Here is an 11,150-nt window from a genome sequence, read left to right as displayed (position 1 = left end):
TAGAAAGCATTTAACCTCAGAGACTTGCAAATTACGTCATAGCAGCAAAAGGCAGATAATGGTGCAGCTTGGTTTCAAAAGAGGTGGGACTGTGCTCATGATTCTCAGAAGAATGGGAAGAAATTTAATTTGAGTTATCCATTCTGTGACTGTGGAAGTCATTCTAAAAACTCTTAGAAGGAGAAAGGGATTTTAAAAAATTAAAAAGGGAGATTAGAAAGGAAACACAGTAGGCTGAAGCATGAAACGAAGGAAGAAGTTCTCTAAGTGGAGGAGGGGAAAGTCCCACGTACACATGCATTCTGCCAGGAGAATTTTCTCCCACTCTTCAGTGAGCCTTCTCTGCTCCTCCAGCAGTCACATAGCTTTCCCACATTGAGCACTGCCCTTGGTCTACCCTGGCAACCAATGTCTGCAGACAGTGTAAGACACAAGTGTGGAATTTGGGAACCATGCAAACAAAACTACCTCAGAAAACATCAGGTGACTGGGACTTCCAGATATGTCTGAGGCCAGGAAGCAACCACAAGAATCTCCTGAGTAAACACCCTATTCACAAAGTGTCCCAACCACAGTAAGGGCAGGACCCTCCACAACCATTCCCCTTTGGCATACCAGAGATGTCTCCCCACTGAAAGACCCCAGCTTAGCAGCAGTAACGCCATTTTGCAAGGCTGTACTTAAGATGACGACTGGTTCAGGGAAAGGTTAGAACACTGAGTACACAGCGGCTGCCAAGCAAGATGTGTTTGGTTGAAGGCCTGGCAACAGGACGACTGCAGTTGAGCACCTGACAATGAGAAAAGCCCCGGGAGAGGTCCCACACCCTGGTGGGGGGCCGAGTCAGTCGTTATGTTCCAAGAAGGCAGCTAAGAAACTTGCCCCCGGGCTGAACCCTTGGGGGGCCGAGTCAGCCGTTATGTTTCAGGAAGGTAGCTAGGAAACTTGCCCCCGGGCTAAACCCTTGCCATATTAGAATCCACCAATTATATCCCTGTAACCATGCATCTGCTTCTGTATGCTTGCTTCTGCTCCCCAAAATCCTATAAAAGCCCATCCTTGGTTCCGTGGGGCGCGCCAGTCCCCCCAGTGACTGAAACGCCCGCAGGTGCCTGTGCCTGTGTATCCCGACAATAAACCAAATCCTCTTGCTGATTGCATCCTGTGGTGTCTCGGTCTGGTCTTTGGAGTTAGAGGATCTCCATCCCAAGGGAAAGTTCTCCCTGAGAGCTTTTCAGGATACAGAAAATATGCTACATCTACAAAATGGGGTACTACTCAGCTATGAAAAACAATGACTTCATGAAATCCATAGCCAAATGGTTGGAACTAGGAAGTATTATCCTGAGTGAGGTAAACCAATCACAAAAAACACATGCTATGCACTCACTGTTAAGTGGATATTAGCCCAAAAGCTCAAATTACCCAATACAATCCACAGAACACATGAAGCTCAAGAAGAAGCATGACCAAATTGCAGATGTTTCATTCCTTATTAAAAGGAAGAACAAAAATATTCATAGGAGGAAATATGGAGACAAAGTTTGCAGCAGAGACTGAAGGAATGGCCATTCAGAGCATGCCCTACCTGGGGATCCAACCCTTATATATACAGCCACCAAAACTAGAAAATATTAATGAAGCCAAGAAGTGCATACTAACAGGAGTCTGATATAGCTGTCTACTGAGAGTCTCAGTCAGAGCATGAAAAATACACAGGTAAATGCTAGCAGCAAAGCAATGAACTGGGAAAGGGCTCCCCACTGGAGGAGTTAGAGAAAGGATTGAAGGAGCTGACTGTGCTCACAACCCCATAAGAACCATAATACCAACCAACCAGAGCTCCCTGGGACTAGACCACTAACAAAAGAGTATACATGGTCAGACCCATGGCTCCAGCTGCATATGTATCAGAGAAGGGCCTTGTTGGACATCAATGAAAGGAGAAGCCCTTGGTCCTGCCAAGGCTGGACCCCCCAGAATAGGGGAATGTCAGGGCAGAAAGGCAGGGGGTAGTTGTTGTTGAGGGGGGGAACACCCTTAAAGAAGAAGGGGGAGGAGGGTAGGATAGGGGGCTTATGGACAGGAAACTGGAAAAGGGAATAATATTTGAAAGGTAAATAAAAATATACAATAAAAAATAAATAAAAACAAAAACAATAAAATATTAAACAAATCCATTGTTTTGTATGTTTAAGCAAAAACTGATAAAAATACAATTGAAAGCAATTTAAGCCACAGAGGACAATTTTAAGGGAAAATACCTGAAAATGACTTATTCTAAATCATATACCATTTACCACTTCACAGAAGTTCCTCTGTTCACCCAGTAAATAATCATATACAGTGAGTGTATATGTGAATTGTTTTTTTGGCTACATTTGTATAGTAGTGATAAAGCTCATAGAACGGCTTCATGAGTTACTCACTATCCTATCTGTCGAAGGAGGAAAGTGATTCAGAGAGAGGGTGAGTAAAGACTTGGTGGTGTCCAAGAGCTAGAAGCACAAGCAACTTCATGGAATCCAGATTTGGAAATGCACTTGAATGAAACCACTGTTCCTCCACTCTGCACTGAAAGATAGGAGAAGAGAAAAACAACATTCCATCAAGTGAAACAGGGTATGCTTTGGAAGTGGGAGGATATAATATTACCGAAAGTGAAAGCAGACCCAAGTTTCTTAAAAACAGATCCAAATGTTGGGAAATAGGTTGTTTTCTTTAGACCGGTAAAATATGTTTGTATTAGATAACCCACAATTACCTGCATGCTTGAATATTTATCAGTCTTGTAGAATTTATGGGCAAATGAAAAACAAGTTTCGGTTTTTAAGCTTACAAAATTACTGATGTCATGTTTTTCTTGAGAGATGAGGATGTTATAGTCCTTTTTCTAAACTACTGAGTATAAATAAAATTCCCGAGAGGCTGAGGAAAGCCACTGACAGCTTCACATTGGCAATCTTTTGGTGTCATAGAGTAATGACATTTGGGCACATTGTGATTAGCAAGACATTGACCTTGAGGCAGCCCCACAATCATATTCCCTAATAGAAAGACCAAGGATCCAGTGGCTGTCCAGTCCGATAGACTGGATGTCTCAGCAGTCCTAATGGTCTTGACCTGAATTAGAAATAGCTTGTTTGAACACTTGTACTACAAGTGTCATCCCATATTTGCAGCAGGAAATTGTTATGATAAACTCTGGGACGTAACTGTCATTCTCGTGGGCAGCAATGACTGTGATCTGAGTCCAGCCTGAACGGAAACAAAAGCAGCTTTGTGTCTGACTCAGCAGAGTTGTCCTTTCTAGAACCTTGTCCAAAGACTCTTTCCCTCAGTGCTACAAACTCTATTCAGGTAGAGCTTGACACCGTCACCTAGAAGCTTCACTCACACATCGGTCCTGTCTCTAATCAAATCATAAGTCTCTCTCTCTCTCTCTCTCTCTCTCTCTCTCTCTCTCTCTCTCTCTCTCTCTTTCTGTCTGTCTTATTTTTGGATATGTTGTTTTTATTCTGAATATTTTAAGGTATATTAATACTAATTATATCAGTACCAATGTGTGACATTCTCTGTCTGCGTGACCATACAGACCACTTACCATCTGCTCTCACCACTCCCAAGGACACCCACAATGCAGAGTAATCACTTTCTGGTTTCAGATCAACTACCTACAGTGCAGTAGTACTTCCCAAGCATGGACACTGTCAAGAGGAAGGCACAGCTAAGTTTGTCATGTGAGAGCACTTTGGTCAATGTCTTTGTGGTTTTTTTTTTTTTATTTCTTGCAGCTTAAACGCTTTGTTCTTTGACAATTTCATACAATTATACAGTGTATTTTGCTCATAGTCATCCCTCCACCCTCTCTTGTCTTCCTATCACCCCTCCAGTGTACTTCCCACTTTCATGTCTCTTTTTTTGACTTTGGTTCTGCTTTATGTCCCTCTGGGTTTGACCAGGGACACTTAAGTGACCAAAAACAGGAAAATTCCCACAGAAGCATGAGTAACTCAGCATTGGCCACAGGTCTGAAGACAATGACTTTTTCTCCACCATCTCTCAACTGCCAATGGTTTCCAGAACAGGGCTGGCTCCAGGAGCCCCTCCTCCACCTGAACATCTTTGAACCCAGTCTTGCATGAACTCTATGTTGGCAGGTGCTTTGAGCTTGTGAGTGTCATGGCCACATCACAGGCACAACATTTTTTCATGGAGCCAAGCCTCATGGTCTAGGTAAAATATTCTTTGAGCCCCCTTTGTAAAAAACCAAGGCAGCATCCTAGGCAACATGCCACATGCCAGATAGGTATGTTACTGATAAAATGATCCTCTTTGCTTGGATGAACAATGGGAAATGTCATTCGGACTCTCTTGTCAAGTGTAGTAGTCCTGCCTGCACATGTTCAGTTCTTCTTCCTTAATAATAAAATAATGTTATTTTGTATATTTTTATGGAGGGGACATTTTTGTTGGTAAAAGTTGTAATTTGCCTGAAATACAAGTCAATTTTCTATCTACTCTCTAAACTCTTCCTAAAGAATAAAGCTGTTACCTATTAACAAGTTTGGATGTGTTGGTTAAGCTTGATTCCTTTCAGAGTATATGTAAAATTGTCCTTCGATAAAATATCTTACAAATCAGTAATAAAACACAAAGATGTAGAAGAATATACACTGTAAGATTGATAGCATTTGCAGCTTATTAAAGAAGGTAGAGATGACTTTTAGTGATTGATATAATTTCCTTATCATATTGAGTGCTTTCCATCAATTATTTGTTATATAAAAACACCAGCACCATAAGAAGCAATTTCCCCATTTGAAAAAGTAAACCTCATCCAGAACATGGCCAATACAGAGGTCAACGCTAGCAGCAAACCACCGAACTGAGAACAGTTACCACCTTGGGGGGAATTAGAGGAAGTATTGAAAGAATAGAAGGAGCTTACAACCCCATAAGAACAACAATGCCAACCAACCAGAGCTTCCAGGGACTAAACCACTATCGAAAGACTATAAATGGACTGACCCGGGCTGGGGATTTAGCTCAGTGGTAGAGCGCTTGCCTAGGAAGCGCAAGGCCCTGGGTTCGGTCCCCAGCTCCGAAAAAAAAAAAAAAAAAAGAACCAAAAAAAAAAAAAAAAATGGACTGACCCAGGGCTCCGACTGCATATGTAGCAGAGAATAGCCTTGTTGGGGCACCAGTGGAAGGGGAAGCCCTTGGTCCTGCCAAGGTTGGACCTCCAGTACAGAGGAATATTGGGGGAGGGGGCAGTAAGGGGGAGGTATGGGGGAATACCCGTATGGGGAAGGGGAGGGAAAGAGAGGGGGACAGGAAAGGCTATGGACAGGAAATCACCAAGGGGAATAACATTTGAAATGTAAGTAAAGAAATATATCTAATGAAAAGTGTAAAAAAAAAAAGAAATAAGAAAAAGTAAACCTTGGGGTTGGGGACTTAGCTCAGTGGTAGAGCGCTTGCCTAGGAAGCACAAGGCCCTGGGTTCGGTCCCCAGCTCTGAAAAAAAGAACCAAAAAAAAAAAAAAAGAAAAAGAAAAAGAAAAAGTAAACCTCATCTATTATAGAAAATATGTTTTAATTATTTATGTGTCTATGTACAAATGTGTGCTGTGTGAACACATATGAACTTCAGAGTCTGTCAGGTCAGAGGACTACTTGTCGGAGTCATCTCTCTCCATCCACTACATGAGGCCTGGTGATCAGACTGGGCATCAAGAACTCTCACTGAGCCATTTCTCTGTCCCTCAAGAAACATTTCCCGCTAGGGATCGTTACAACCTCTTGTTTATCTGTTAGACACCTATTGAAGAGTTGATGGTTGTATACTAATGACATTAGTGACCTTAATGTTCAACTACTTATGGCTCTTACCCTGAGGAACAGAGAACGGAGTGTAACAAGGACAGAAACTAGCTGCATTTGACAACTTTGTAGTTGATAACAAAAGTGTTTTCTCCAGTGAGCAGAGAAGGTAAAGCTCTGTGCCAGAAGCAGGCTGGAAGTAGATATGTGAGTCCATGTGGCAATCTACTTCAAATTATTTTATGATGTCTTAGTCTGTAAGGACCATTATGACAGATCCGTAAATCATCGGTTTTGTTGATTCAGCAGATATTGCTTACATAATCCTGTACCCTTTGGAGGACAAGATCTAGTCAGAGGCAATCCAGCTGTCTAGCTAAGAATCCACTTCCTATTTATAGATAGTAGTTTTCTGCTGTGCCCTTCTACAGTAGAATGAAAGGACTCTGGTCTCTTGGATCCCTTGTAAGGGCTGTTCTCTCATGACTCAATCACCTTTCAAGGCCTCTCTTCCTAACCTTACTCCCTTAGTGGGGATTGATTTCAGCATACAAATTTGAGAGCCATAAACATTCAGACCATTGCATGCAGTATGTAGCATCTTAGGAGTATTTAAATATGATCCAAAGATCATACTAGGACTGTTTCAAATTCTGTGGTGCTTATGTAGCAGAGGCAGCCTTCTCTGGTGTCTTGTGTGAATTCTTGGGGGGGTCTTGTCATCCTGAGACTTGAGTGAGGGTCTCCCCACTCTGGGGTCCTTCATTCCCACCAATATTACAACATAATTTTTATAGACCTTGAAAGATCAATTCTCAACTTCATATGGGCAAAAAAAAAAAAAAAAGATAGCTAAAACAAGCTTCTACAATGAAAGGACTTCTAGAGGTAGCTCATCCCTAATTTCAAGCTATCCTACAGAGCAGTAGTAATTAAAAACTAGGTGGTATTTAAGAGGTAAAACTTACTTCATCTAGAGACCAGTCTCTCTTAAAAGGAAAAAAAGCCTGAAAATTTAGCCTACAGCTGAACCCAAGCTACACCCAGGTGCCAGGAAGGAGCCCATGACTTGTTCTTGTGCAGACTTACTTCCAAACTACTTCCTAGCAACACACTAACCTTTAAATGTTTCAGATGTACTTTAAGACTGTTTGTGCTTGTATATGGTCTTGCTTCAGAACATCCACCTTTCCGCTTCCCCTAGTCATTCAATTCAGGCAGAACACCCCCCTCATTTGCTTCCATTTTCCTATAAAACATTGTCCAGATGAGAGTTGGGACTGCTTCACCCAACTATCCTGTGGATCAGTGATGAATAGGCCCAAACTTGAGTTTACAATAAAGAGACTCTACTATGATTACATTGGAAATGGCTCTTTGGAGTTCATAAACACTTCCTGGCACAGCAGTATTGGCATAAAAAAAGACTGGTTGATCAGTGAAATAGAAGCAAAAGCCTAGAAATAGACCCATACACCTATAGACAAGTGATATTTGACAAAGAAGCCAAAACTATACAATTGGAAAAATGGAAAACCATCTTTAACAAATGATGCTGGTCTAACTGGATATCTGCATGAAGAAGAATATAAATAGACTTGTATCAGTCACCCTACACAAAACACAAGTTCAAATTGAGCAAATACCTTAGCATAAAATCAAACACATTAAATCTAATAGAAGAGAAATTGGGGAACTACCTTGAACTCATTGGCACAAGGGATAAATTCCTGAACAGAGTACCAATAGCTTAGGCACTAAGATCAACAATTTTGAAACCTCATGAAACTGAAAAACTTTTGCATGGTTAAGGACACCATCAATAGGACAAAACATCAGCCTATAGAATGGGAAAAGATCTTTACCAACCCTACATCTGACAGAGGAAAAATAAGAAACTGAACATCAACATACTTAACAACCCAGTGAAAACATGGTGGTACAGAGCCACACAGAATTCTCAACAGAGAAGTCTCAAATGGCTGAGAAGCACTTAAAAGAACGATCAACATCCTTAGTCACCAACGACATGAAAAAGACTGTGAGACTTCATCTTACAACAATCAGGATGGCTAAGATCAAGAACTCACACATCGTTAAGGATGTAAAGCAGGGGAACACGCCACCATTCATGGTGCAAACTTGTCCAACAACTTTGGAAAACACTTTAGCAGTTTCAGAGAAAACTGGGAATAATTTTACCTGATGACCAACTATACTACTTCTGGGCATATATCCAAAAGGGACCTCACTATACCACTGGGATGCTTGCTTAACTATGTTCACATACACTATGTTCATAGCAACTACTTATGTAATAGCCAGAAAGTAGATTGAGGAACAGCCTAGATGTCCCTCAAAGGAAGAATGAATTCTGTGTAGATGGGGTACATAATGAAATACTTACTATTCAGCTATTAAAAACAATGACTGTGGTGGTTTGCACTGGAGTTATCTGTATTTTGATACTAATTCCACTGCCCCAAGGACAGCTGCCTAGTCACATACTCAGGTCTCAGGTGACTTCACCAGAACCTTCTCCCTGTAGGATCTGTAAAATACAGGTGAAGGGCAGGGACAGGATAGGAGGCGGCCTGTCTTTGGAGGAGAAGGAGAATGGGTGGGAGAGAAGTTTGAAGGAAGAAGAGGAGACTGGAATGGCTAGAGGATAGAGGAAGAGACATGAGGGACAGGGAGAGAAGCCATGGCAAGACAACAATGGAGGCTGTTGTTAAGATTCCGCTTTGTGTATTTACAGGTTGTTATTAATGTTCTTAAGGAATGGATGGTACTGGGCTTTGTATGTTTAGGTGGGCAGTTATATCTTATCAAGTGGGTCAAAGATTATTGGATTGTGTATTCTTTTATGTGACAGTTTGAGTGTAAGAAAGTGTGTGGTGGCAGGAGACACTGGACCGCCGGGGAGTTGGGACGTCTTTCCACCGAGATATCTAGCAGATAGCTTGGGGCACTGAGGTGCTAGACCTGACAGAATAAAAGACAACCATACTTTTTTATATGTGTATATATTTTATAACAACAAATGACATCATGAAACTTCCAGGCAAATGGAGGGGATTTGAGACCATCATACTGAATGAAGTAACACAGAACCAGAAAGACATGTATGGTGTGTACTCACTTATATTTGGGCATTTGCCATAATGTGAAGGATAACCACGCTATATCCCACAGACCCAAAGAAACTGGATAATAAGGAGGGCCCAAGGGAAGATCTGTGAGTCTCACTTAGAAGGGAAAGAGGAAAGTCATCAGAAGTGGGTAGAAAGAGAAACTGGGTGGATGAGGGAATAAGGCGGGATATGAGGATGTTGATCAGGTGTCGGGGGAGTCTGATTGGAGGGGGCTGAGGTGAGACTGGAAATCAGTAGGGGGCATCTCTGGAACCAGCTGGAAACCTGGGGTCAGGGAGGCAATGGGAGTCTATGGGGATGATCCTAGGTGAGATTCCTATAGGTGGGGATATAGAGACTGAAATTGCCACCTTCTATAATTAGGCAGAACTTCCAGATGAAGGAGGGGCACATCAATCCACCCACAGATCCATCAACCTAAAATTTGTCCATCCTACAAGATGCATGGGGATAAAGACGAGGAAACAATCAATGACTGGGCCAACTTTAGACCCATCCCATAGGGAAGAACCAACCCCTGGCACCATTAATAATACAGTGTTGTGCTGCTAACAGGACCCTAGTATAACTGTCTCCTAAGAGGCTTCATCCAGCAGTGGATAAAAGTAGTGCAGAGAGCCACAGCTAAACATCAGGCAGAACTTGGGCAGTCTTGAGGCAGAGTAGCATATAGAATTGAGTGAGCTGCAAGTGTCAAGGACGCCACAAGATCTAGAGTCAACTCATCTGGACATGTTGGGATTCATGGAGACTGAACCACCAACAAAAGAGCATGCAGGGGCAGCATCTACCCCTCCCACTTCACATTTGTAGCAGATGTGTGGCTTGGTATTCATGTGGGTCCCCTAACAATTGGAGAGGGGCTATTTCTGACGCTGTTGCCTGTCATGATATTCCCCTTTCTCTACCTGGACTGCATGGTTGGACCTCAGTGTGAAAGGCTGTGCTTAGTCCTGCTGGGACTAGCTGTCTCAGGTTGGGGTGGTACCCATGGGATGCATCCTATTCTCAGAAGGAGAAATTTGTAAGGGCAGGATTGGGATGAGGGTGGGAGGGTGGGCTGTGATTGGAATGTGTATTAGTCAGACTTCTCTAGAGTCACAGAACTTATGGAATATATCTATATATTAAGGGAATTTATTGGAATGACTTAGAGTCTATAGTACAGTTAATCCAACAATAGGTAGCTGTGAATGGTAGGAATCTAATAGTTGCTCTGTCCCACAAGGCTAGTTGTTTCAACTGGTTCTCTGTATAAGTTGGAATCCAGAAGAAGTGTGTTCCAACAGATATGCTAGCAAGTAAGTGCAAGCAGTCAAAGATGAATGTGTCTTCCTTCTTCCATTGTCCTTATGTAGTCCACTGGCAGAAGGTACATCCCAGATTAAAGGTATGTACCACCAGGCCTGGATCTGGGACTCGGTTTGTCCCAGGCTGACCTTGATCTCAGAGATCTGCTTGCCTCAGTCTCCTGGGATTAATGGCATGCACTACCTTACCTGGGCCTAAACTTTTCATCGCCACTATTTCCTCAAGAACTCTGTGTCAAGATCTGGGTCAGAAGCCTGTATCATCCAGCCTCAGGATCACAGGTGAGCCCTCCATTTCTAGACTTCAGTTCATTTCAGATGTAGTCAAGTTGACAACCAGGAATAGTGTCATAATCCACCCTTGTCAACTTGACACAAATCATATCTTATGTCCAAATGAAGTAATAACCAGGTCATAAATACACCTGACATGATATAACTATCCCTAGTTCAATTCCACATGCATTGAAAATTAAGGTCAATGTCTCTTGGGAACTTAAATACCACTTAATATTCTCTTAGAGGATGATAAAGAAAGTGGAAAACACAAATATCTATACAAATGTGTTCATAACAAAATAAAACAGAACCATTCATATGATATAAATCCTCATTTTTGCAACTGATCATGTGGCCTTAGATAGCATTAAAACTACCTTACCCCACTACCTATTTCTTCAACACTCTGCCACCACCTCATCTGGTCTTGGCTCTTTTCTTGGAGTGACCCACACCTTCATTCCTGATGGGTCTGTGTCCTTTGTCATCCTGTTTGGATTGAGCTGTTGAAGTTTCCCATTGATTTTAATCATGGGACCTGGTTGTACTAAGAAATGCCCTAAAGGATCTCCTGCATTCA

The sequence above is a fragment of the Rattus norvegicus genome, chromosome 2 (genome assembly GCF_021556685.1).
Source record: "Rattus norvegicus strain SHRSP/BbbUtx chromosome 2, alternate assembly SHRSP_T2T, whole genome shotgun sequence".
Lineage (NCBI taxonomy): Eukaryota > Metazoa > Chordata > Mammalia > Rodentia > Muridae > Rattus > Rattus norvegicus.
The sequence above is the reverse complement of the archived record's forward strand: the minus strand, read 5'-3'. Positions refer to the sequence as shown.